At 54.7% G+C, this 25833-nt stretch overlaps 1 long non-coding RNA gene across 1 annotated transcript; it reads left to right on the forward strand.

Moving 5' to 3' along the window:
• The first annotated feature begins 16 nt into the window (after positions 1–16).
• Positions 17–25217, forward strand: LOC128822214 (uncharacterized). The gene is made up of 5 exons (XR_008441400.1): positions 17–267; positions 1397–2483; positions 10781–10900; positions 18196–18301; positions 23924–25217. It is a non-coding gene; the product is annotated as an uncharacterized LOC128822214 (long non-coding RNA).
• Positions 25218–25833: the final 616 nt, after the last annotated feature.

Here is a 25833-nt window from a genome sequence, read left to right on the forward strand (position 1 = left end):
CCCAGCGCCCCGGTGACCCCCGACACCCCCGTGCTTCCCTCCCCATAGGCCCAGCGAGCCCCCGTGAAGGCCCTGTGCCGCCCCCAGCCCCAGCGTGCTCAGCAACAGCACCAGGTTTCCCCTCAACGTTCCCAGTGTGCCCTCAAAAGCCCCAGTGCCACCCAGAAAGCCCCAGTACCCCCCAACAGCCCGGGGGTCTCCACAGCAGCAGCTCCCTCCCCAGCGTGCCCACCCTGACATCCTCAGTGTTCTCCCAGCAAGCCTAAGGTGCCCAGACCACCCTTCCCACTGCCTTCGGGTGCCCAAGTGACCCCTCCCAAAAGCCTTGTGTGGCCCAGCCTGGCAGCCACAGGGACCCCCCTGGACCCCATGGAGCCCCCAGATACGCACGAAGGCTGAGAACGGCTCAGCCATGGGGGCCCAGGCTGCTGGGGACCTGTGTCTCTGCTGGGAACCCTGTGCCTTTGCTGGGGGACCCCTGTCTGGGTGGGTGTACAGCATCCCCAGCTCCCATTTCCCTGTGACACCGTAGATCCCAGGTGGCATATACAGAGCTGTGGGAGCCTGTGCTGGGCAGTGCAGGCTCTGTGCCGGCTCAGAAGAGCCCTTGCTCTTTAAAAGCCTGGTGTTTGGAGCATGGGTCATTAAACTGCCCGCTAAACCACAGAGCAAATCCCATGTGAACTCCAAGAAAGCCTTTTGCACTCCCAGGGATGTCTCTCATGAACACGACCCCTGCCTGCTGCATCACTCTCAGTGTTTCTTCAAACTCCATTTTTCCCCTCACAAAGCCCCCCCTAGCCCGCTCTGCCTCCAAGCCCCTAGTTCACTGAAGTGCCTCATAAATAATAGATCCTGTCTTTGTAGCCCCATCCTTGCTCTGGGCTATTTCCTCCTGCTCTCCATGCACACGGAGCTCTCTTTGAAGAGCAGGAACATGAGGAGCTCACAGGGCTGGGGTTTGCATCAGTGTGGTTCTTCCGCCTGCAGTGGGAGTTCAGCCAGAGTACGGCCTGAGGTCTATATCCGACTGCTGCGGGATGCCTGTGGCTTTGGTGGAGCGAGAGAAAAGCCTGGGAATGCAGGAAATGGCAGTGGTTTGATACAGGACATAGGCACTTTATGTGGCTGTCACCTGATGTCCATTATTGTCCACCCAGTGCATGGTATCCCAGCTTCAACATGGATAGTGTTGTCCCAGTGAAATCCAAGGCTTCCCAGGATAAACCGACTGCAGACTTTTGCTTTAAATATTTTAGAAATCAGTTCTGTAACATTTAATATTGTCTTCTGTAGTTTCTGACCTTGAGTTCTGGGGATAGGAATAAACCCCAGAGTGAGATTGTGCAGCCCTGGTGTCACAGTCCTGTCCACTCTCCTGGCTTCTCTCTTGCAGGAGAGTTCACAGCTGTTGGACTGGGAAAGACCATGCAGTTCCAAGCCCCTGCCGTGGACACCTTCCGCAGCACCAGGTTGCCCCAGTCCACATCCAACATGGCCAACAAGAGAAGCAGCACTACTGTGGTATCACCATTTTTGGGGACAGCTCAGCTGGAGCAGCCTGGAGCTGGAGCAAGGACATTGATGACACTCTGGTCCTGTGTTTGAACCTGTTTTCCCCCTGATTCTGCCCATGCAAAAGAGATTTGGGAAGACCTTGGGAAGGTGTTTTGGTAAGAAATGTTTAAACTTTGTCTATGCTGCAACCTCTCCCCTGACCCTCAGTGAGCCCCAGCCCCACCAACAAGTTGCAGTGGAAACAAAGGCAGTTCTTGCTTCAGATTCTTCAGAGATAGCAATATGTCAGGAGCCCCTGGAGAGGCTGAAAGTAAATGAATCAGTGCTAGAAAGTGAAGGATATCATCCGTGCTGAATGGTGAAAAGGAGTCCTGAACAGTATCTTCATTGATTTTCCTGTAATTGACACAGAGCTCGGCTCGCCGGAGGCTGCGGCAGGAGCGGGGAGGCCCAGGTACCGCTCCCGCCTCAATTAGGCAGCTCGGGGCTGGGGGCAGCTCCAAAGGAGCCAGCGGGTCACAGGGTGCTCTGCAAGCTGCCTTGAGGACAAGGGGCAGCTTGGAGGGACGTGTCCCAGGCTGTCAGCAGCTCCCCACCAGTCCTGGCATAGCCCCAGGTGCACCAAGCCCTCAGCCGGTGAGAAACACCGGCCCTAAAGTCAGGAAAATCCAGCAGTGGCAGTGGCAGGAAATCTGGTTAGCTGAGATCTGAGGCTCTCCAAGGAGAAATTGCCTCGTGTGTGAAACCTCTCAGCTGGGCGGTGGGACAGACCCCGCTCTCTGGGCACCCATGGTGCAGCAGGGGTGGCACTGCAGGAGGGATGGGTCCCATCGAGGAGAAGCATGGCCGCACCTCACAAAAGGAACCAGGAGCATCGATCACTTCACAGCCCAGCGGAAGAGCCACCTGTCAGGTTGGGCATGTGCTTAGGAAAGTTTCCCAGTTTTGACTTATTCATGCAAAAGGTACACGGTCTTTATAACAGCACAGGAAACTTGTGCTTTGAAGATTTGCCCCCACTGAAATCCACTTTTTCCAGGCTATCTTTGCAATTTCCCTCCCTTCTTTGAAGCTGGTGTTTGGGGTCTCCAAGCATAAGGGGGTCTCGGTCTGCCTCACAGCGCTCCAAGTGGTTCTAAAGTCTCTTTAAAACCAGGTGCTTGTCAGCCTGGTGGGGTGTGAAGATCCATGAATTTATTACCACGAGCCTTCTCCTCCCTCCTCGGCTGCGTTTAGCAGCCGCGGCTGATGGATTACAGCAGCTCCGCTTGGACTGCAAAGGTATTCCCGGGGGAAGGGTGTGAGGAGCGAGCTCCTGCGGCTCCTGGGTCATCCCGCTGGGCTAAGGAACCCTCACATCCCGGCCGCTAAGGCAGTGGGAGCAGCCACGGAGGCAGGAGCCAGCGGCAAACGGGGGGCACAGCGGGGACACTGCCACCCGTGCCTGGGGCCAGACGGGACCCCAGTGAGGGCTGGGCAGCCTGGAACCAGGTGGGATCCCAATAACCCATGCGAGACCAGGTGTGACCGTAGTGGGACCCTGGCAGGAGCCGGCGGGATCCAGGCGGGACCCAGGCGGAACCCCGGCCGTCCCCCGGCGGGACCTCGTCCGTCTGAGCCCCGCGGTTTCCCTGAGTCACTCCCTGCCCGGAGCCCCGCGTTCCTGCTGATGCAGCGCCGGGGTCACTAAATGCTTTGTTGAACGCCTGCCCGCGTGTGCCTAAGTGCTTTCAGCCTGGGTGGCTGCTGAATCGGGTTTCCTGGGACAATTATTTTGAACATAAGTACCCAAAGTCTGCTCGAGTCCTTTTCTAAGTGCTTACATTATTTTGTTTTAAAAACCTGGCATTGCATCCTTATCCCTGTGGTCAGAGCCATCGTAGAGATGTACTTATTTTAATTATATTTGGAAAAATGCTCGCTGGGCACAACGGGCACGTCTCTTCTCCTGACTCTAAAACGTGCAGGGATTTCTCTCAGCCTGTGACCTCTCACTCTTCTGGCAGTGCCAGGAGCCCACCAAGCCCCAGGAATGGGATCACATCCCATCAGGAATCTTTGGGAATTCAGTCCCAAGCCTCAGTGGGAAACAATGAGAATAATCCTGGTGTGCCCATGAGGACTGATTGGGGTGTGTGTTGCTACCTCTTGCACCCTCTGCTGCTCTTAGTGCAGGACCAGGGTTAGTTAAGCCAGGCCTGGCAAGGCTGGCAGCTGAAGGAGGTTCCTGGGGGCTCAGGAGAACACGGCTGTCCCTGGAACAGGGAAATTGCCGGTTCCCCAGTTATTATTCACTCTTCACCTAGTTAAACCACCAGGAATTTACTAAAGGCTTCAGGATTTAAGCTCATCATTTCTTTTAATAGTTTATTACATTTTAAAACCATCCCACCACCTGCATTAATGTCTCCTGTGCCAATTGCTTCACCTCCTTCCCATGGAAACTGGAGAGATCGCAGAGTGGGGAGCCTCTTCCAGAGGCTCCTCTTTGTAGTGGAGAGAGAGGAGATGAGCCCAGCCGTGTGCCCAGCACGGCAGGGTTGGAGGGCACACGGGGATGCACAGCACCACGGGGACTCGTGGCACTGCTGGGACTCATGGCGCTGCCGCTCGCCCAAGCTGCTGCCGTGACCCCCGTGGGCTGGCGCGCGGCCGGATCCCTCGGGATGTGTCTGCCTGTCTGTGGCAGCCGGCCTCAGCAAGGACGGCCAGTCCACTGTGGAAAATCCTAATGAAAGAGCTAAAGCTGGGAAGAGTGAGGAGCGATTAGTGGTGTGCATGCAGCTGAGCTTCCTGCAGATTACTTGTCTTTAGGCCTAATCCTCCATGCTGGAAAAAATCCCAAATCTCTTCATTTTTTTATGGAGTGATTATCATAGACTGCGGAATGATTGTGTAAAAATTAATCCTGGGGGATGAGATCAGGTTTGGAGTTGCAGTGTGGTGCTGGCCAGAAGCTGGTAAACAAACCTTTCCTAGAGTGAGGGCATTAAGCTCCAGTGGCTCCCTTGTTTTCCCTGCTCTTTATCCAGAGCTCCAGCTGGGTGGAGGAGCAGCGCATCATGGGGTGGCCAGGGGTGCCCACAGGGCCAGGTCCCAAAAGGCTTTCCAGGACTTCCCTGAGGTGGGAGGGAGACTGTGGAGTGGGCAGGGGGCTTTGGCAGGACACACCAGCAGCGGGACCGTGCCGGCACCCCCGGCTCCAGGCGGTCACCCATCCTCAGGGCTCGGGTTCAAGAAGGTGCTTAAGCCCAGCATTAGGAGAGCACGCCATCCCCATCCCGCTGCCAAGAGTGATGGATCTGTAACTATTCTGAAGCCACCCATGAATATTGCATGTGTATCCACTTATTGGAGCCTCCCCTGCATGGCTGCCTGGGCCTGGTTTAATGTTGGACTGTCAGGAAATGCAAGCCAGGGAGGAATAATTGGGGATCAGCCCTTTTGGTGCCAGCAGGCGAGGGTGGGGGGGGAGTCAGGCAGTGAGCCGGGGGCGCTGCCAGGGATGCAGCTCTGGGCTGATTTAAATCCCTGCCTCAGGTGTTTGATCCCTGGAAGCGAACAGCATATGGCTTTGGGGGAGCTGCCTGCTGGCAGAGCCCAGGGCAGGAGCAAAGGGACAGGGATCACTTGCTCAGCCCTGTCTGGAGCCACTGGAGGGAGAGGTGACAGCAACTTGGAGTCCTGCTTGCAAACTTCTGCCGTGTTTCTCAAACCCAAAAGTAGAGCCAGGGCACCCAGGACCCGCTGCTGTGGTGGCAGAGCACTGCTGGTGTGCACACGGGATGAGCAAGGTCAGAAGTGCTCGTGGAAAAGCAGCCCGAGAGGGGGCTCTGCAGTGATTCACTCAGTCAGGAGTTGGACATGAAGCCTGGGTTAATTTTATGCATTAATCAACAAGAGAGGGAACGTTTTACTTTTACTGGATGGCCGACGTCCCTCCCATTTACACTGCACGGCTCCATTGATTTCATTAGAATCTGCCAGGCAGGAATGAGAGCGGAACTTGGCCCCCTTAATTAAGACGACTGTTGCTAAAGGCAGAATGATGGAAAATAATTAACCCTGTAAAAAAGCCACACGATGCTGAGAAGGAGAAATACATAATTTAGGAATCAGGAGGCCATTATGCAATATTAATTGCAGACAGCATGTCTGAACAGCACGACACACGGTGAGTCGTGCTGTTCCTCACAGAGCTGCTGGAGAGGCCAATTTGGCTCTGATGGCCAACCAAGAGCCCCAAAGTTGCATCTCTGGAATAAATGTCCTCCATGGTGGGGTCTGGACGCATTTGGGGGCCCAGGGTGTGCTCAGGAGAGCCAGCAGGGAGCTGCTGTCTCCACTCCCAGAGCTCCACAAATACGCTGCTTCTGCTGGTGGAGGCTCAACCAATTTAATTAATTAAAGTTCTAATTGTGCTAAGGGAGCTTTGACCTCCTAGGAGGACCCTTGCCCTTCTTTGCCAAGAAAATTGGATTATTTCTTCTAGTGCTGATTGTGAGAGCCTTCTCTGCTGCTAAAATATGCTCTCTACTTCCTAATCAAATGACTTAAAAAGGCCAAACACAGAACTTTCAACAGCAATAGCAACACACCCATTTATTAAAACAGCCACAAGAAACAGCAATTCCATAGGCAATTTCTGGAGAAGGCTATAAATGGATGTGAAGGGAAGGTCCACTTGTCCCTGGTGACACTTTAGGGGTTGGATACTGGGCTGTGAAGCTCCTCTTAACAGAAAAGGAACCAGAGCAATGCCCTGGAGATCAGGATGTCAATCACCCCAGGGCTGGGATAGCAGCAGGAGCAGCTGACAATTTCAGGATGAGGACACTGCCACAGCTTCATGGCTGTCATATTTATTTCACCACAGTGAAACTTCTTTACCCAATTGGTTCCAATATTTTGCTCTCAGAGGCAACTCTATAATCATGGAAGGGAAAGATGGTGGTGAAAAATCAATTAATGTTAATTTCCTATATCATTGTCATGAATGGCAATGCTGGTAAGAGCCCTCTTGTTTAACTCTTTGTAGGAGAAAATGGTTTTTCAGGGGTCTTGGCTCCCAGTTGCCCCCTGCTCGCAGGGAAATGGTGGAGGTTGTGCGTAGTGCAGGGCTGCACATAAACCAGGAAGAAAATCCTCTGTTGGCTCCAGATCTCACTCTGTTTTGCTAACATACCAGGACACATTTTATTTTTATTTATCTCTTATATTTTGATATCTTACATTCTTAATTCAGCCTTAGGGGTCTCCTCCTTGGTCCCCATTGCAGAACAGGCCTAAAGCTGTCTGGAGCCAGCAGCAGGTGGAACTGTGATACACAGCCACTAAAAAGTGTCAGCGATAAGTCATGACAATGAACTACCATGGTAATGAAATTGCTTCCAGGAAAACAACGTAGAAATCTCCTCTTGCAGGTCCTGCTGCTGCTGCTGCTCCCTCACGTGCCCAGATGTGTCAGGTCCATCGGGGTGGTGCAGAGTGCGGGCAGGAGGAGGCCCAGCTCCCTCAGGTGTGCGCGCCTGGGCAGTAGAGCAGACAGGGTCGTGCCAAGCACCCCCCAGCATTCCCATCAGCAGCACATGCGGCCTCTGTCCTTCAGCCCCCTCTCCTTACACACTAAATCAAGGAATTATTTCCTAACTGACTGTAATTTTATTTTGCAGCTCTCGCTAATGAGCTCTTTGTGTAATGCATCATAAATTACTTACAGCAAGATTTTTCTTTTACTTAGAATGGGTAAAAAATCGGCGTTGGCTCCAGCCTGTGCCCGCCGTGCCCACACTGTACTGGATTTTTCCAGCCAATGCTCAGCTACTCTCAAGCCCTAATTTTGCAGATAAACAGCTTCTATTTCATTAAATGAGCTCTGCACAGAATGTTTATCTTAGTTATTTCCAGAAAATTAATTCATAGGGCTTAATCTGTTTAGCATCTGATTAATGGGATTTTTAATCACCCATAATAATGATAATAACAGGCTTAAAGTAATAACCCAGGCAAAGGTGTGTATTTGTCTTTGCTCTGCCTGTTGTCCTGACAGACATCAGTGCTGCACAATAACTCCAGATATTTGGCATTGTTCCTTTCAGATCTATTGATCAGCTGGGAAAACCAGGCCTATTTTGAATCAGTCTCATTTAACAATGTTTGTAAAAGCACCTGTTATCAGAGAGGGAGTTGGGGAGGCAGCACTGGCAGCTCCTGGAGCCAAACTGCATACAAACTGGTCCCTGCTAGGACACAAATGCCATTAAGCCCCGTCTCTGATAATTAAACACCTGCTGCACGACACCTAAAATCAGACTTGTTACCAGACATGGCAAGGGGCACAACAGGGATGTGTTGGAGGGAGGACTTAGTGGGACAGTGACCATCCTGTGGCAGAGATGTTTGGGTCTGAAGTGTTGCATGGTGGATGTCTAAATTCCATTTTTGATCCGAGTGCCACATCCCCTACTGCCAACCTCAGGGTCCCACCTGGCCGTGAACAGAGCAGCTGAGACCAAACACAACTCTCTGCAGATGTGGGCAGGGCTCACCCTCCTCCTGTCGGGATTTATTCCCAACTCCTTTCTGTGCTGCTGCAGAGTGCCAGTGGCTGGGCTCGCAGGCTGCTGTCCTGGCTGGGACACCCTTTGCCTTTTTGAGGGCAGAAACTCCTTTTCTGCCTTGCAGAGACACAAAGATGACTGGTTTTGGCTCTGGCATGTGAGCAGGAGGTCAGGGCACAGGCTGCAGCACTTCCCTGGGAGGGATCGATACCCAGCCAGCTGTGCTCCCACTCTGAACAGGAAGGAACACGGACAGGCATGTGCTGGGGGAGGCAAAAGGTATCCTATGCCTCTCCCCGGGCTCCTTCCTTCTCCCTGAAATTGGAAAGAAATGGATCAGTCTTTGACTCTTTTCGGGGTGAGGGGAAATTGCAGAATGAAGATGACTTGAAAGAATGAGATGGATGGGAGTAACTGGAGCTCATCCTCCACGGGAGAGGAAAATGCAGCACAAACGATGATGTTAGCCATCCATCCATCGGTCAGGGCCTTTATTCTGAGGTCCATCATGGGAGGACTGGAGCACGGCGCCAGAGGGGGCTCTGCTGGTGCAGGAACGTGCAGCCATAATAACCCATTGCTCCCAGCTGCACAGCAGGTCCCCCAGTGCTGTGCCCTGCCGGGGCTCTCAGGGGTCCCAGGAAGGAGAGGACATCCACACTGGGCTGTGGTGGGAGGCTTGGAGCAACCTGGGCTAGGGAAAGGTGGCCCTGCCCATGGCAGGGGGCGGCACTGACCCCCTTTAACACTAGGCTGTAAGACCCCTTCCAAATCAAACCATCCTGGGATTCTGTGGTTTCCCATGCCTGGGAATCCTCCTCCACACCAGAGGCAAAGCCCCAGGGCATCTCCAGGCCCAGAGGTGAGGCACAACCCTTTCCCCTGCTTTTTCCCATGAGAATTCCCTTTTGCCCAGGGGAGGCAGGTCTGTGTGTTCCTAACAGAAGCATTCCCAGCCGTGCCACAGACGGGTGTCCCCATCCCCGTGTCACTCTCCAGACTCAGAGCTCTTTGAGGTGGTGCTGGGGCCGGGGGATTCCCTGGGGGAGCAAACACCCGTTCCTAGGTGCAGGCCAGCTCCTGCCACTGCTCCTGTGGCTCCTGAGGAAGGGAGGGATGAGCTCTCCCTGGCACGGCAGTTATAAATTCCCAGCAGAGCAGGTTCCAGGCTGATTGCCTTTCCTGACGGAGTCTCTCTGTAAATGAGGCTTTTCACAGATGACAGATAGAGCTGCTCCTGCGGAGCATAAATCCTGGCAGCCCAAAGTGCCGCCACAGCCTGTTTAACAGCCTGCTTCCCCCAGCCCCGAGTTCAGCTCCTCGGGATGACACAGCGCTCCGGTGGCAATTCCTCATCAATTAGCACTGTCGGCACCGCTGGGCCCCGCCGCCGCTCCGCTGAGCCGGGCACTGACCCTGCTCCGGAATCAACTTCCTCCGAGGATGGGCTTCCCTCCACTGCTGCAGGCTGCAAGGCCATTCCCCTTGTCTGCCAGCTTCTCCGGGACAGCCTCCTCCCCCTCGTCCTCTCTCTCCTTGCAGGCTCTCCCATGTGCTCTTTATCCCTGTTCCTGACCTCTGGAGCAGATGGCACTGCGGGGTCACGGAGCTCCCCGCGACGTTGGGGCTGAGCAGAGGGTCTGTGCCGCACATTCCAACCAGGGCACCCATGGCAGGAGCACAGGGGTGCCCCAGTGCAGGAATTGGCAGGGAAGGTCAGCACAGGGATGTCCCAGTGCAGGAACTGGCACAGGGATGCCCCAGTGCAGGAACTGGCACAGGGATGCTCAGCACAGGGATGTCCCAGTGCAGGAGCTGGCACAGGGATGCTCCAGTGCAGGAGTTGGCACAGGGATGTCCCAGTGCAGGAGCTGGCACAGGGATGCTCCAGTGCAGGAGTTGGCACAGGGATGCTCGGCACAGGGATGTTCATGTGCAGGAATGCTCCATGCTGTGCCCTGTGCCAGACTCGCAGCAAGGAGCACCAGCAGTGCCAGGGAAGGACAAAGGGCCCATCCATGGTGGTATAAAGGTCTGTCACTTCCTGAGATGGACAGAGCTGTGCTGATTTACCCTGTGCCACACAGGCTGGATCAGGAGGCAGCTCCCTGCAGCTTCTCCCCTTAACCACAAATCCCAGCCCAGCTGGAGCCTCTCTCATGCCGATGCTGATCTGGTATGGCACTGCTGAGGCATCATGTGGAGGAATCAGGTTTGCCAGGCACCTAGGGTACTTCTTCCTGGAGAAACTGAAAGTTTGCAAAGGAGCACAAACATTTAGGCGATCCTGCCCCTTTCCCAAGGCAGCTGGTTCCTGTTGGAGAGCCATCGGCATTCCGGCCGAGGCAGGAGCCGCAGCCCAGCGCTCATTACTCTGCTCCCAGATGAACAGTAAGTCTCTGGAACAGTACTTACAGCCTGTAATAATATTACTGCTCGCTCTGCTACATGGTCCCTCAGTCATTTTTTCAATTAAAAAAGGCCCAATGCTCTATTAACCTTTTGCCTGCTCCTCCATCCTTCATCTGCCGGCGGCCAGGATCGCAGCCGTGTGTTAAAGAAGGCATAGATTACTGTAAAGCAGCGCCGAGCCCTCTGTCATGGCCACGATGAAGTGTCATTTGTTCATTTAAAAATATGAGCCAGTTTATCAAATTCTCCACCTCTGAACCGGTGCTGCAATCTCTTTGTTACCCGTGCAGGAGGCAGGCGGAGTGAAGCCAGACGGGATGCCAGGGCTGGCAGGGCTCCTGATGCCCCTTCTGCCATGGACGGATGTGTTCTGCCCCCAAATCCTTCAGCAGCAAGCGCCGGCAGCTCCAGTAAGTGTTATAAACCAGTACATCTATTTTCCTGGCCCTGGCGCAGGGATGGCAGGGGGGAGCTGCTGTTCCCGGCTCTCCCGTGCCTGTGGCCGTGTGTCCCATCCCACCTTGCACCTCTGCACCTGGAAAACTTCATCCCGTTCAGCTTCCATGGGGTTTTCCTGGCAGGGTTTACATACGGACCCAGGGAAGGTGCTGCCGCCTGGGGGTGCACCCGGTGTCCCACCACTGCCAAGCATGCTGCCTTTTATTTTATTCCGATTTATTTCTGATTTGCTGCTTTCATTCCTCTCTCAAGGCACCAGCTACTGGCTCTAGCTACAGGGACTTGTTAGACAAGAGCCCCGGATGCTCCAGTTTGATTTCCAGGATCCACAAATAACAGTGTACAACACATTATTTGCTAGAAATTACCTGAAGCTCAGCCCTCTGGAGCTCACTGTGCTGTGCAGAAAAGAGACCCTGTTCCAATCAATATCCTTTCCACGGTCTCTGCCTGTCCACTGGCCATTATTTCACTGGGTTTATTTTGCTTACAGTCCCAGCTGCATCAATATAAGAGCTCCAAGTGGTTTGGAGGTGGGTTTTGAGCTCTAACCCTCTCCCTGGGAAGGTTCCAGGTCCTGGAAAAAGATGATATCCATAAAAACTGCTTCAGAGTCCAGCAAAAGTGCCTGTCTCTGTCCCAGCAGTGGAGAGAGCACAAGAACAGAGAATTTGCAGCATCATCTCCAGTTTGAGCAGTGTCCACATACATCCCCTTCCCTTCCCAGTGAGGTGTGAAAGGGCTCGGATTAGCTGGGAGCCAGACCAGCCAGGGTAAATGGGGCTAACTCCATATGAATATTGCTACTGAGCTTTATCCTACAGTGCCACGCTGAATTCATGGATTGCTCATTTGGCAAAGGCCTTGGAATTTCACTCCCTAATCCTACTTGTACCCAAGAGTGTGTGCCTGTGTCAGTGGGGAAGGGCTTGCACAGCTTGCTCCCAGCTCCAGTCTGGGGACTCTTTCCTTATGGAGCAACCTCGGGTTAAAGCTGCTTTGTTATTCTGCAATTTTTCCTGCAGAAGTTCCCATATCCAGCTGTCAGGGCATTTCCCCCTCTTTCCTTGATGAGCTAAACATGTCAGGTTCTTTCAGCTGGTTGCTGTGCAGTGTCTTTTTGGCTGCAGGTAATTTTTATGTCTATTTTCTGCCCTCTCCCCAGTTTCCAGCATCCTTTCGAGCCCTGCGTACCACAACAGGCTGTAGCACTGCAATATCTGGCTACAAGTGCCCCATGCTGAGGCAGGAGCAGCTCCCTCCGCCTCACCTACATTTACCCGGGCTTCCATTAGCCCATTTTCCCACAGCAGCTTTTTTGGGTATCACGTTCCATGATTTATTTGAGGACAAACACCTAAAAGCTGGATGTTTTTCAGAGCTGTTGCTCCCGGAGTGGTCTCCTCTGCGGTGTCCTCCCAGGACATCGCACGTGACACTGCATCTCCAGCTGCAGCTTTTACTGGTGCCCCCCCAGCTCCTCCAGCCTCCCCCTGCTCCTCTGCTTGCTGCGTTCCTGGAAGTGTTCAGGATGGGGCCTGGGGCAACCTGTTCTAGTGGAAGGTGTCCCTGCCCACGGCACGGCACTGGATTGTCTGACAGCAACTGGATTGTTGTCCCAAGCCAAACCAGCCCCTCCCAGCCCTGGGATGCCCGGCTCCTTTCCTGGGTTGTGCCCCATCTCGCCCGTAATGTCTCTCCCCCCGAGAGTTTATGTGGATTAGCAGGTCCCTTTGCGTAATCCACAAACCTCGCTGATCCCCAAAGGACGGCTGTAATGGGATTGTGCCACCTTTTCCAGGCTGGATGTACCTCCCGTCCCTGGGACAGGCTGCTCCCTGTGCCCGCAGGCTCTCCCTCTCCCAGCCGTGCTGATCTCCCTCCTTTCCCTTCTTGGCCCCCAGATTTATTATTCTACAGTGATTGTGTTGAATTGCATTTGAAATCAATTAGCACAGGTACTCAGAGATGAATGTTCATGCTCTGAAAAAAGGTGATGAAAACATACCATTTAAATAGAAATCAATTTCCCTTTCATGTATATCTTCCTAGCTGCTGCCCGAAATTAATAGTTTTTAGATATTTGTGGGGGAGAGGAGAGGCTCCCCTCGTAAAGCACTTCCCTCTCCTCCTCCTCCTCCTCCTCCCCCCGGCTCCCGGGCTCTCCCACGCCGCTTCCCTCTCCGGCAGAGGGGCTGCTGCGTTCGCCGAGCAGGAACAGCTCGGCGAGGAGCGGCTGCAGTAGCCTCCTCCCTGCTCATCTTTTCGGGCCGTCATTAGCCACTTCTCCACGGGAAAGTCTTTAACTGGAGCACGGATAAACAGCGGGGCCGCAGCGCAGGGACCCCAGGCGGTGCCGGATCCTCATCTCAAGCCCGAGCGCCAATTACCCCCCCAGGGAGAACAAGGCGGGGATGGAGGGACCGTCCCTCCGGAGCCGGGGCAGCGCCGTCCGCCCCCGGCACTGCCGAGCACAGGGGAGCCCCCGGACCTCCAGCAGCCCCAGGCACCCCTAAACGGGCTGGGGTCCCCCCTTGGGTCAGCTCCGGTGACACTCGGGCTTCAAGCTGGGGACAAAAGCCGGGAAAAAATCCCCAGAAACAAAAGCGCCTCTTTGTTCAGGGCAGCTCTGAGTGTGGAGCCTGGGGAGCCGGCTGAGCTGAGGGTGCCCCTGCCAGTGCAGCCTGGGCTTGGTGGCTCCACACACCCTTGCCCTTCCAGCTACCCCGGAAAGATGCCCCTGGAGCTCTGTCCCACAGAAATGCCATGGATTTCCCAAAGCCCAAATAGCACACGAGCCAGGTAAAAAGAAAAAAAAAAAGGCTTTTTTTGGCTAAACTTTCCTGGAAAATCGTGACCACAGGATCCTTGCCCCGTGCTCCATAGATCCCCTGAAGGAGGAATTTCCCCTGGGCTAAAGCAGCTCTCAGCAGTCAGGAGATGACCTTTGATAGGGTGCCCTAAAACTGACCTGTCCCCTCATCCCTGGCTCTTAATGCCAAGGGTCTTCCCAACCCACTTGTCCACAGGGACCAGCACTTTAATGCCATAATCATTTCATTTATTATCTTCTTTAGGCTACAAAATCTAATCCCCAAATTCAGGCAAGCATCTGTCCTCCTCATTTCCCACAAGGCACCAAATTACTGCTCAGCCCCTCTGCTACGCCCTGATCCCTTCGATCTGGTTTTCTATCAGTGTTATTATTAATCTCCTCCTCCAATCATTTTTCCTCACCATCTGTTTTCCAGCAGGACTCCCGTGCTTAGGGGAGGACCCTGAGCCCTGGGACTCCCTGGCTCTAATCCTGGCCATGGCAGCGAGGCCGTGGCCATCCCGAACGAGCCGCTCCCGTGACCTCCTTGTCTCCCAGACGGAGCCAGAGTGGAAGTGGGACAGCAGGAAAGCTGAGGTGCTGCGCTGCTGCTGGGCTCTCACGGGGAAATGAAGTGCAAGGGCCAATTAGGTCAATATTTTTAGGAAATGGGGGCAGTTCTCCTAATGGTGAGGTGGTGAAGTGTCCTGGAGAGGCTGTGGGACCCCAGGCTGGAGGTCTGGGCCTGCCGTGGGAGTGGGGCTGATCCAGGTGCTCAGGAGCAAGCCCCGTGCTGGGATTCTTTTCTGTGGGACAATGTATCTCCAGCTCTGAGCTCTTCCCTGCTCATTTCATTCTCACCACGGATGAGCTGGAGAATGGATGTTTCCCATCCATTCTGGATGCTCCTGACCCACAGGTTGTGTCTCCTCCAGCACCCTCAGGGCAGCAGCAACAGCAGCAGCCAGACATCACTGTCTTGGGACAGAGGCACATTCCCTGATCCCTGAACTGGGCTGTGCCCATGTGGTTGGGCAGAGATGTCCCAGGGTCCCCTTTCCCTGTGTCAGGACCCCCATCCAGCCTCTGGGAGCAGCTCAAGGCACAGGGACACCTTGCAGTCAATGCCCTCATTTACATGTTTCGTTTTTAGACATTTCTGAACTATGCCTATGAATTCTCTAAGAGAAATCAGGTTTTCAGCTCAGCCCTGGGTTGCACAGGTCAGGAATAAAACCTGTTCACATCCTCTGTGTTTCTGGTCTCCAAGTATTGATCGCCGTCTCCATTTTCCCCACTCTCGGCTTGATTCCTGCCACTGCCTATTTTTGGTTTATGCTTCCTGCCAGCAGATCCTTCTGGAGCTTTTCTCAGGCTCCTGCTTTGCCTCCCACTGGCACTGCAGCATCTCCAGCCCTCCCCAGGCCCTCCTGGCTGGCTCCCCATGGTCCTGGCCCCGCTCCTGCACTGTGCCCATGGAGGAGCTTTGGGAGCTTGGGCTTGGATTTGTAGTTACAGCACATGTTCATATTTTAATCCAGAGATTTCATTCACCTCCCAACCAACCCCTCTGCGTTGCTAGGATTTGTATCCCCCTCTTATTTTTAGATCGAGATATTTACTAAAAGTATAGATTTTCACCCTTCTCTCGGGCTGGCAATCACTCTGTGTGGGTAGGACTGCAAATCTGAGTTATTAAATCTTTACATATCCAGGACACCATGCTAAAGACTTATTTGGGGTTCTGTTTGCTTGCAGGGCGTAAATAGATTCTGAGGTATCCAAATCCCTGTCCTCCACCCCATCCATTTGTTTTGCCGTGACTGTGATCTCTTTGATTTCCCAATTTTTCCCTCCCTGTGTTATTTGTTACCTGCTCAGACGAATGCAGGCTGGCAGGCTCAGAAATCAATTCAGCGCCGGAGTTTCAGTCTCAGAAGAGCTGTGTGGGGATGGCTGCCACCTTCCCGGGATGGCCGGTGACAGAAGATAAATCGCCGTGGATTTTTTGCCAACGTGCCATATTTCAAACTCATAATCAGTCCAGCATCACCCTCGGCTTCCTTCAGCATCTCCTTCCCACCCCGGGTGATTTATGGCCCCGGGTAGCGACACCAATTGTACATTTCTAATCCTCTCTTGTATAATTTCTCTTTGCTGCATTTCCTTAATTACCCTCTTTCTGACCTTCCTTTTCCTTCCTTACCCCTGCTTCCAGCTTGCTCCTGGGCTTCCTTGCCCTTGCTGGACTCCTTCACTTATTTACGGTGTGATCGTGGTTTATGAGCCCCCTCAGCCCTGGTGACACCGGGATTTTGGGGTGGCGTGTTCCAGAAGTGGGAGCAGCCCCTTGCCAGGCTGGATTTGGGCCTGGAAAAGCTCCACAGCAAAGGACGTGGGCAAGCTCTCCTTTGGGCTGTTGAAACCACCCCAACATCCCTTCCCCGTGTGTAAAGGACTCTTGGTCCCAGCACTGGCGTTTGTCACCTTTGCTGTCAGTAATTCCAACAGCGAAAGACACGGAGACATCCTGGTTGTTCCCCGTGCAGAGGATCTGGGACAAAGCACCCCTCTGGTCCCAGTGCTGCAGGGACACAAATCCATGGCCAGGCGCCAGCTCTGGGATCCTGGAACAAGAAGGGCATAGAGGAATTCTAGAATCTCTACAGGCTGGGAAAGCCCTCCAAGTTCATTGAGACCAAATGTTCCCCCAGCACTGCCCAGGCCACCACTGACCCATGTCCCCAAGAGCCACATCCCCAAAGCTTTAAACCCCTCCAGGGACAGGGATGCCACTCTGGGCAGTGCTGGCTGGGCTGGGGCCTGAGGGCAGAGGGAAAGCACAACAGTTAACTTTAAGCAATCACTGGAACATCTTCTTCATAATTAATAAATGGGAGATGTTACTGCAGCTAATCAATAAAGTTGTTAGAGGGAATTGATCGCAGGGGGAACTCTTTTTGTGGGTACAATTTTTCACCTCTGTGGAACAAAGGGCTCCCCGGGGTGCTCTCACTGTGATGGGCACGGGGAGCCCGACCCAAAGAGCCAACGAGGGAGAGACAATTAATAAATTAATTAATTAACACCCAGCGAGCCAGCGGAGGGGCCAGGTGGCTGTGCATGTGCCACTCCTGGGGTGACCTGGGGCGCACTCTGTCTGTGCCACTTGTGCCAGCACCGAGCACGGCAGTGCCCCTGGAACGCTCATGGCAGGATGTTTTCCCAGCTCCCTGGCTGGGTCAGCTTTTCCATGACAAGCCCCAGTGCCAGGCAGGAAACATCCCTCTAGCAGGGGCTTTACAAGGTGATAATGAGCACAAAAAACCCTGGGACTGACGCTCGACATTAAAGGATTTGCCTCGGGAGATGAAACTTAAAGAGCTTGTTTTGGATTCTCTACTTGTTTGGGGGTTTTAAGTGGTTTGTTCCTTTTCCACTGGAGAAGCCGTTTGTGCCCTGGCCTGTTTGGCTCCCGAACAATCCGATCTCAGCTAGTTCTGGCCGAGGCAGGGGCGCGGGCTCACAGCCGCTCCTGTTCTCACAGGCACCTGACCCTCACACGGCGGCACAGGAAGGAACCCGGGAACGCTCCCGGGACAGGGCAGGGGCCGGGCAGGGACACCTGCGGGCCCCGGGCGGCGGTGGCTGCCCCACGCTCCCTGCCCTGCCTCCTGCTCCGGGCACGGCAGCAGGCCGGGCTGTGCAGGCAGCTCTCGGCACAGCATCCCGCTCCCCGAGGGTTCCCCTGCACCCTCTGGGGGGCCCGGGGGCAAAAACCCCTGCAGAGCTCCGGCTTTAGGGAATTTGCGTGCCGCGGGCTCCGGGCAGGCTTGGCGCTGGGAAGGAGGGAGTCCACCCAATTCCAATTCCCTGCCACAGCCCGGGCTGCTACAGCTGGCCTCGAGCACTTCCAGGGGTAGGACATGGATCAAATCAAGGTGAATATTCTCGGCAACAAGTGCTTCATGCGCCCCAGGTAGCTGATGCCGAGGCGCGGGGTGAAGCAGGCACAAAGCAGGATTGTCCCCGGAGCAGCTGCTGGGCTTTCCGGGCAGCCAGCACAGCCAGTTATTGCTTGTAATTAACTCCAGCAAGCAAATCTCCTCTAAATCAATCACAGCCTGACTAATAAATAAATCTTGGCTCAATCACTACCTGTAGAATGTGTAGACAAGGGTGAGTGTCTCTGATTTACCACTTCCTTGTGCTGGACTGGGGAATCACGGACTGACGGCAGGAGGAGCACCGGGACCCGAATGTGATACATTATTTAAAACTTCAGAGATAATAAAATTCTGGAGGAGACTAGCCCATTAGCTCAGCGTCCCCACTGACATTTCTCCCACTGTATTAGTCGCTGTTTTAATGATTTTATATTCCCTTCTGACTCCCCACTCATTTTTCTTTGTCTTTTTGTCATTTTAACAGGGCAGCGGGACATGTTCCATGGTGACATCCCAGCGGCCGGAGCCTCCGTGGCCCCTCGGAGCAGAGCACGCACCTTGGTTTGACTCAGCTCCTCTGGACCCCTCAGGTACCACCTCAGCATCACACGTGCCTTTGCTAATTCCGGGCCCACGTACCTTAATCTAATGACTAATTCCAGGAATCCGTCACTCCAAAATGGGCTGTGCCCCCCGGGATGAGCCAGGGAGGTTGTGCCGGGTCTGGTGCTGAGACACTGAGCAGGGAGGATCCTGTGAGATGAGAGGGAAGCTGGCTAGAATTCCCTCATTAGCTCATTAACTCACTAATTGTGGGGTATTTGTAAAACCCAGAAATGTCCTGGAAATGGAGGGAAAGGAGGGAGTCGCCCAGCCAGGAGACTCCGTGGGAGGTGGCACCTGGACCCAAACCCGTGGATCTGCTCCCACTTCACTGTCAGTGCCCTGGAGGTGCTTCCTCAGGGGAAAGGAGCTGTGTGAGCCCGGCACGGGGTGAGAAACCCAGTGGAGCCGGGCGCTTTTTGCCAGCCAGGGAATGCCACGGCTCAGGTGGCGCAGGGAGGAAGAGCAGAGCAGGGGGCAGGAGCCGCTGCAAGGGACTGTGTCCCCTTCAGACAATGCAGCCTTGACTCATATATTTTTCATCCCAGTTGAGGGTACAGTGTCAGCCGATGACCTTTGTCACACCCCAGTGCTTTCTGGGATGTAAATTAGGGCCTTTTTTTTCCCCCATCTGGACAGATAAGACGGACTCTGACTCGCCCGTCTCGGAAGCCGATATTTATTGTGAGCCCACCGCTCCTCTCAGCAGGTGGACAAAGATAATACTGTCATTATGTGCTCAGAAAATGCTTTGTAAAATTTGGTAAAGTCCGCGCGATAACATCTGCCTCGAGGACTGCTCCGCTGTAAACAGGGCTTGGAAAAATAGCACCCACTGCTTCTCCCCGGGAATATCGATTTTTGGTGTTGGAAAGGGTCAAATTCAAATCGGCGGCACAAAGAGCGGCCGCAGCTCCCGCTTTTCACAAAGAACAAAGTGCTGCGGCGGCGGAGGCAGCGCAGGGCCGGGGCCGGCGCCTTTCCCACGGGAGCGGGCAGCTGCTGCCCGCGGGGACCGTCCTGTCCTGCCAGCGTCCCGCCGGGAGCCGCGGGCAGCCGGGCCGGCGGGCTGCGAGGGGCTCGGCCCCGAACGCCGCGGCCACACCTGGGCCTCGGGCCGGACACGGGGGACTCCTGGGCTGCGCTGGGCTGGGCAGGAGGGAGCTCTGCCCTGGCTGCTCCCGCACCTCACCTGGCAGCCGGCTGGTGACAGCGACATTTTGCTGCCTGGCGCCGGAGAGCCAAGCGCCTTCCCTGCCTTTCCGGGTCAGACAAGCGAGGAGCGTGGGCATCAGAGGTGCCGGAACCGCTGGCACCTGCCCTGGGCACCTCTGCAGTGTCCCAGCACCGCCCCAGCAGGGAACACATCCCAGCCAGCAGCCCAGGCACGCTTCGGGCACCCAGGTGCATCCCAGCAGAGGCACTCGGCATTCCCATTTCCCGCCCTGCAAATCCCAAAGCCCTGCTTGCTGCTTGTAAACCGAGCCCCTGCCTTGCAGCACCACCCCACAGCAGAGGGTCCTGGAGCACTGACAGCATGGTGTCAGCCGTGCAAATTCACCAGCCGAGTTCTTGTCCCTCAGGAATGCCTTGGACACGGCTCCTGCTCTAACGGGAAGCAAAAGCCTCGGCAGCAGAAAAGAAAATGCAGGAGTGGCACAGGCGACGGCTGCTGCTGGAAGGAAAGGGCTTTACCCAAGGAGCACGTGGCAGCTCCAAATCCCCTTCATCCTCACGGCATTATTTATTCATATTCCCCTTGTACAGACCGGGGGCTCGGACAGACGCAATCGATCCGAGAGCACAAAAAAGGAACCTGGGATGCGGGGCCAGGCTGGGAAGGGAGGGAAGGCCGGAGTGGGAGCTTGCACAGCAGGCCCCGAAAGCAGGACGTGGTGTCCAGGGAGGAACATCCCATGGGCAGGGCAGGGCATCCCCCATGGCATTGCCAGGCTGTAGGACAGCAGGGGAAGTGCCACGGGAGTGGCACCGTGGCAGCCTCCCAGGAGCGCTCGGAGGCTGGGATGTGCCACCGCCCTGGAATGTCCCACAGCCCCAGAGGGCACAAGCGAAGGAGAAAAGGAGGTTCGGGAGGGACCTTCTGGCTCTCCACAACTCCCTGACAGCAGGATGGAGCCGGGTGGGTGTCGGGCTCTGCTCCCAGGGAACAGGGAGAGCTGGAGGAGCACGTGCTGCTCCCCGAGGCAAGAACGTGGCCTTGGATCGTTTGGGCCTCCCCTCCTGGTGGGAAGCAGGCTGGGCCCTGCCCGCAGGACGGGGAGATGATGCTCTGTGGTTACACACAGGAGGGAGCTGGCATCCTGGAAGGGAAAAAGAAACTTGTTTCCCACTCAATGAAATGTAACTGGAGGCTTTGGAAAAGCCAGTGGGCTCCATTTATGGCTTTGGGATGGCAGGAGGGCAGGGCTTTGAGAACCAAATCATGCTGGAACCCATTGGGGGAGAGCTGTTTCTTCAGCACACAGACTGCTTTTGTCGTGTGAAAATTAACACACAGCACTCAAACCCCCCATTTTCCAGAGCAAACTGCTCCGTGTGCTGTTTTCCAGGGATGCAGGTGAGTGGCTGGAGCAGACAGGAGGAAGGCAGGGTGACGGTGAGGACGCACTGGGGTGTGCCCCTTCCTGAGTGGTTTTGGGCCTTTAGGGCACCTGGGCACAGCAATGTGTGACAGGGACAGCTTCCCTCGCGCTGTGGGTGCACAGCCAGGGAGCTGCTGCAGGCAATCTGCACCTCTGCTCCCGAGAGCTGTCCTGCACAGCTCCATCCTCCATCCCTGTGCCACGGCAAGGGCGGCCCTGCTTGTGTCCCAGCAAGTGCTGGGTGCTGCGAGGCCTGGCTGCATCCCTCACTCCCTGCCCGCAGCCCTGGATGGATGTGGGAACAGCAGCACCCAGGGAAGGCCCATCTTTCACCTCCAAATCCCCAGCACTGCTGCCACAGAGCCTGGAGAGGGGCTTTAAGCCGTTTCAAAATCCATCTCCCAGCTCATTATTATGCCGGGCAATTTTTCATTCATCGTGAATCTGCGGCAGCATTTTAATGTGAGAAGCTCCCTGCTCTGTTTCTCTTCCCCTGAAGAAAAATAGCTTAATTTCTGCAGTTTGATAGATTTTCCTGAGCCTTCAAAAGGTAGAGAAAGACTCTTGAAAATCGGTCGTTGAACTATCCACAGGCATTTTATAATGGCCGTAAATAGGCCTGGACTGAATAGCTCTCCAGGCATCAGCTTGAATGGTGTCCTTGACACTGTTATTATTATCCCCACGGAGAAAAAAAAGGGAAAAAAGAAAGGGAAAGAAAGTCTGGGAGCCTCTCCACACTGCAGTTGGTGTGTCTCTAGGCTGGAAGAACTAAATCCCCCCCACTGGATCTACACCCCCGATGACATGCACTGGTTTTCACTTCCCAGAATTGTCATAAATTTCATGGAATTTCCTGCATTAAAAAAAACAAAACTATGAACTTGAGAAATTTTGCACACTCTGCAGCAAATGAAGTACAAGAAGTTTAGGGGAATTTATTTTCTGCCTTTTTGCCCCTTTGCCCATCTAAATCTGTGGTTGCTTTCCATCAAGGAATTACTCTGGTAACTTCCAAGCTGCCGTGTCCCACTGCTCTTTGCTGAGGAGCAGCGTCTGACCCCCAGTTTTGGGGGGTTACTTTTCAGGGTGACCATTTACAGCACCCCAACACATCACCACGGAGCAGCTCGAGAGGCTTCCAAACCCCATCTGGACCCTTCACCACTTCATGTTCCAGCACCTCCACCAAACCTGTCCTCCTCACCTTAGATCCTGTGGGATTATGTCACCAGAAACACTGCAGAAAAGCTCGAGGTTAATCAGCAAGAACAATTTCCTCAGCTTAAATAGGGTGCTTTCATTTCTTGAAAGCCACTCTGATTTTTCCAGCCCCCTCACAAGGCAAAAATAGCGTGTCCTAGAAATGTCAGTGCTGTATGGATTTCTCCATATGGAAACGAGCACAGTGATCGGCCGTGTCTCTCCTGGAGCAGCCTCAGAGCCCTCCCCATGGGGTGATGTTCTGCCAGGGTGTGGGCTGTGCTGGAAGACACAGAATTCCAGGATGGGTTGGGTTGGAAAGGAGCTTAGAGCCCGTCCAGTGCCAGCTCTGCCATGGCAGAGACACCTCCCACTGTCCCAGGCTGCTCCCAGCCCTGTCCAGCCTGGCCTTGGGCACTGCCAGGGATCCAGGGACAGCCACAGCTGCTCTGGGCAATCCTCAAAGCCAGGAACGTGCTCCTTATTCCCTCCCCTTCCTGTGGGGGCTAAAACAGAATAAATAAATCTGTATTTTACCCCTTGGCCTGCGTTCAAACGCGGGAAACAGCTCAGCCTGGGGCTGGACACGGAGACACTGCGGGAACAGGGGAGAGCTCGGCAGTGCTTCCTCTGCCCGCCGCTGCTTCATCCACCGCTGCATCCTCGGGGATGCCCCGGGTCCCTGTGCGTGCTCGGGATGCCCTCGGGCCCCCGGCACGTCCCCAGCAGTTCTCTGAGCCTGGTTCCCCCTCCCGGGCCCGGCAGGCTCTTGGCAGCGCAGCCGCCCTTCCCGGCACCGCGGCGCTAATTGCTCGGCTTCGTTAGGGAGCGACAGGCGCGCTCCCTCCGCGCCGCTCCCCGGGGGCTCCTCTGCCGCCTTTCCTGGAAGTGTTTCCTCCCCGGGCCCCTGCAGTTCCGCCTCAATCCATAATTGATGCCAGAGAGGGACCGGAGCTGGGGTTTGGGGTGGAACGCCGGACCACATCCTGTGGGATCCCACCCACGAGCTGCCCGCCGTGCTGGTTTGGGGGCCGTGGGACACGGATGGGGCTCGTTCGGATGGAAACCTGCCCCCCGTGAGCTCGTCACCAGGGATGAGCTTCGGCCCGAGATGGGCAGGTGGCGTCGCCAGCGCTGGAGCCTCCCTCCCCTCCCCAAACCCAGCGGGACACGCGGCTGGCAGCCCCCGCTGTCCCAGGGAGGTGGCTCGGGACGGATTTTCTCCTGGCTTGCCGGGAAACCCAAAGTCCCCGACTCAAACTCTACATTTAATGCCCCCAGCCCACCCAGTGGTTACATAATTCCCAGCTCCGGGCTCGGCGCAGCAATGAACACTCGGAGTTTTTAAGCCCCGGGTTAATTGTCTCCCTCCTCCCCGGCAGTGCAGGAGAACAGACAGAGCAGGCACGAAATGAATCCCACAAAACCACAGATGACAGGTTTAAAAATCTATTTTCCTGCAAGGATCTACGGGAAGGACGGGTGATTAATGAAGACTATGAAGAAAAGGTTTTATCCAGCAGATTAATTTCAACGGGTGTTTAAATCCTTAGCAGAGTTGGACAAGATGCTCCGAGGAGCAGCTGGGGGGGCTGCCTGGGCACCTTCCCAGCAGGGCACGGCATTCCAACCAGCCGTGCTCTGGATCCCAAGGCTCCATGTCCCAGCAGGGGCTGCCTGCCCTTGTCTCCCTCAGGCACAGCCTTTGGCTGCAGCTGCTCCAAGCGGTTTGGGGGGAATAATGCAGTGTTTTACCGAAAAGAGGGAGTATCTGTCACCCTCCTCGTGTGTTTTCCCCTGCAGAGACATCCAAGGAGAGCAGCTGAAGGAATCTGGTGTAGATGGAGGGTGATCATTTCCAGCCTCCATGTTCAGGAGCAATTCGTTATCCAAACCTCCAGTTTGGGAGAAAAAGGTATTTAATCTTTTTTAATCCCTCAGGACTCAGACCTCTGACCTGGAACCTACAACCACCCCCATCCCACGGGACAGGACACAGGCACAGAGGGCTGGTGGTTTGCAACCAGCCCTTCCCTGTATCCCAGGAAATGCTGTTCCCTATATCCCAGGTAGGCTTTGCTGCCAGCTGCCTCTCCAGGTGGGCTCCAGATCCACCCTGGAAGGAGGTGACCTGCAGCCTGCCGAGTTCCTGCACAGTTTGGCTTGGAAAGGACCTTCAAGACCATCCAGTCCCAACCTCCTGCACGCTGGGATATTGGGACAGGCAGGTGTGGAGCTGGAGCTCTCACGATCTCCCATCTCACCATCTCTGTATGGTTACTCTCACTATACAGAGAATAGCTCCCAGCAGCTGCAGAGGGAATGCATAAGCTGTCCCTGACAGGCAGTGTCAGTGGTTCTGAGTCCACGAGTCCCATTTATCCTCCTTCCCAGTCCCCCCCATCGTGTGTCTGACAGAATTCCATTAGGGAGCTGCTATCCTGTGCTGTGTCCCTGCCCATGGCAGGGGCTGGAAGTGGCTGAGCTTTATGGTCCCTTCCGGCCCAAACCACTCCAGGACCCCAGGATTCTGTACGCCCCCTCCCACAGCGGTGCTCCAGGAGCAGGTGATGGCTCTGGACAACTGAATCCTAGAGAAAATTGTCACTGAAAGGAGCAATCACAGCAGCGTGGCTGCAGCCCTTCCCATTTCCCCTGGCAAACCTTCCCCCGGGACTGTGTGCGCCTGACCCTAAACCTTCCCCATTTTCCAAGCCAATGCACTTGATGGGAACTCATCTCTGCACTCCCCACGGCTTCCCTGGCATCCCCGGGGTGGGACACGGCCGCTTTCGGCTTGGCTGAATCCCTGAATCCATTTCTCAGATTGGACTGGGGCTCTGCTCCGATTTGTTCCCCTTCCTTCCAGCTCAGCAGACATCCTCACCTCTGGAACACAGGCGGCTCTGCTCTCCTCAGCAGGACAGGGATTTCCCTCAGTCTCCATGTGGAAAGCAGACCTGTGCTGGACAAACACCCGGGAGGGCCAAGGAAACCCCTCTGGCACCCCGGGACCATCCCACTCCCCATCCTCTCCCTCCTGCCTCTGCCTCCTCCCACGAGGCCACCAGCAGCACCTTCACTGCTTGTTCCTGGAATAAAGTGCATTTTAACCCATTTTCTGACTGAAACCATTGCTTTATAAAGAGACAAATTAAACCTTGCAAGGTGTGCAGATTCTAGCATCACTTCCAAGCTGGAAGCATTGGTTTCCTTTCACTGTGTTGTAAACGGTGAGTAGCTCTGTAGGAGTGAGTAAATGCCTGTTTAAGGTTATTTACATCAATAAATAAATATTTACCCCTTTTTAAGCATCTCCAGTCCTTGCAAACAGGTTTCCAATTTACAAAAATCAATTAAAATCTGATATTAGAATGCACCAGCCCATGGTGCTGTTCCCGGAGATGTCACTCAGCCTCCATTCCAAGCCCCACATCAGCATTCCAAAAGCTCTGCTGCTGAAAGAGCAGAAAGTTTCACCTTTTAATTTTTCATAGCGGATTAATTTTTAATTTTCAGACATCAGAGAGAGGGGGAAGTTCCCCAGGAGCCTCTCCCGCTTCAAAGCGCGCTCCAGGCAACTGCTGGATCGAGTGTCAATTTATCACGCCGGAGGCTCCGATCCAGATTTTTCCTGATTTTTTTCTTTTTTTTTGTTCAGACAAAAGTATTAACGCTGGTGAAGTTTTCTAAAAGCTGGGAACGGGCTGGAC

This window comes from Vidua macroura, chromosome Z (genome assembly GCF_024509145.1).
Source record: "Vidua macroura isolate BioBank_ID:100142 chromosome Z, ASM2450914v1, whole genome shotgun sequence".
NCBI classification, from domain to species: Eukaryota; Metazoa; Chordata; class Aves; order Passeriformes; family Viduidae; genus Vidua; species Vidua macroura.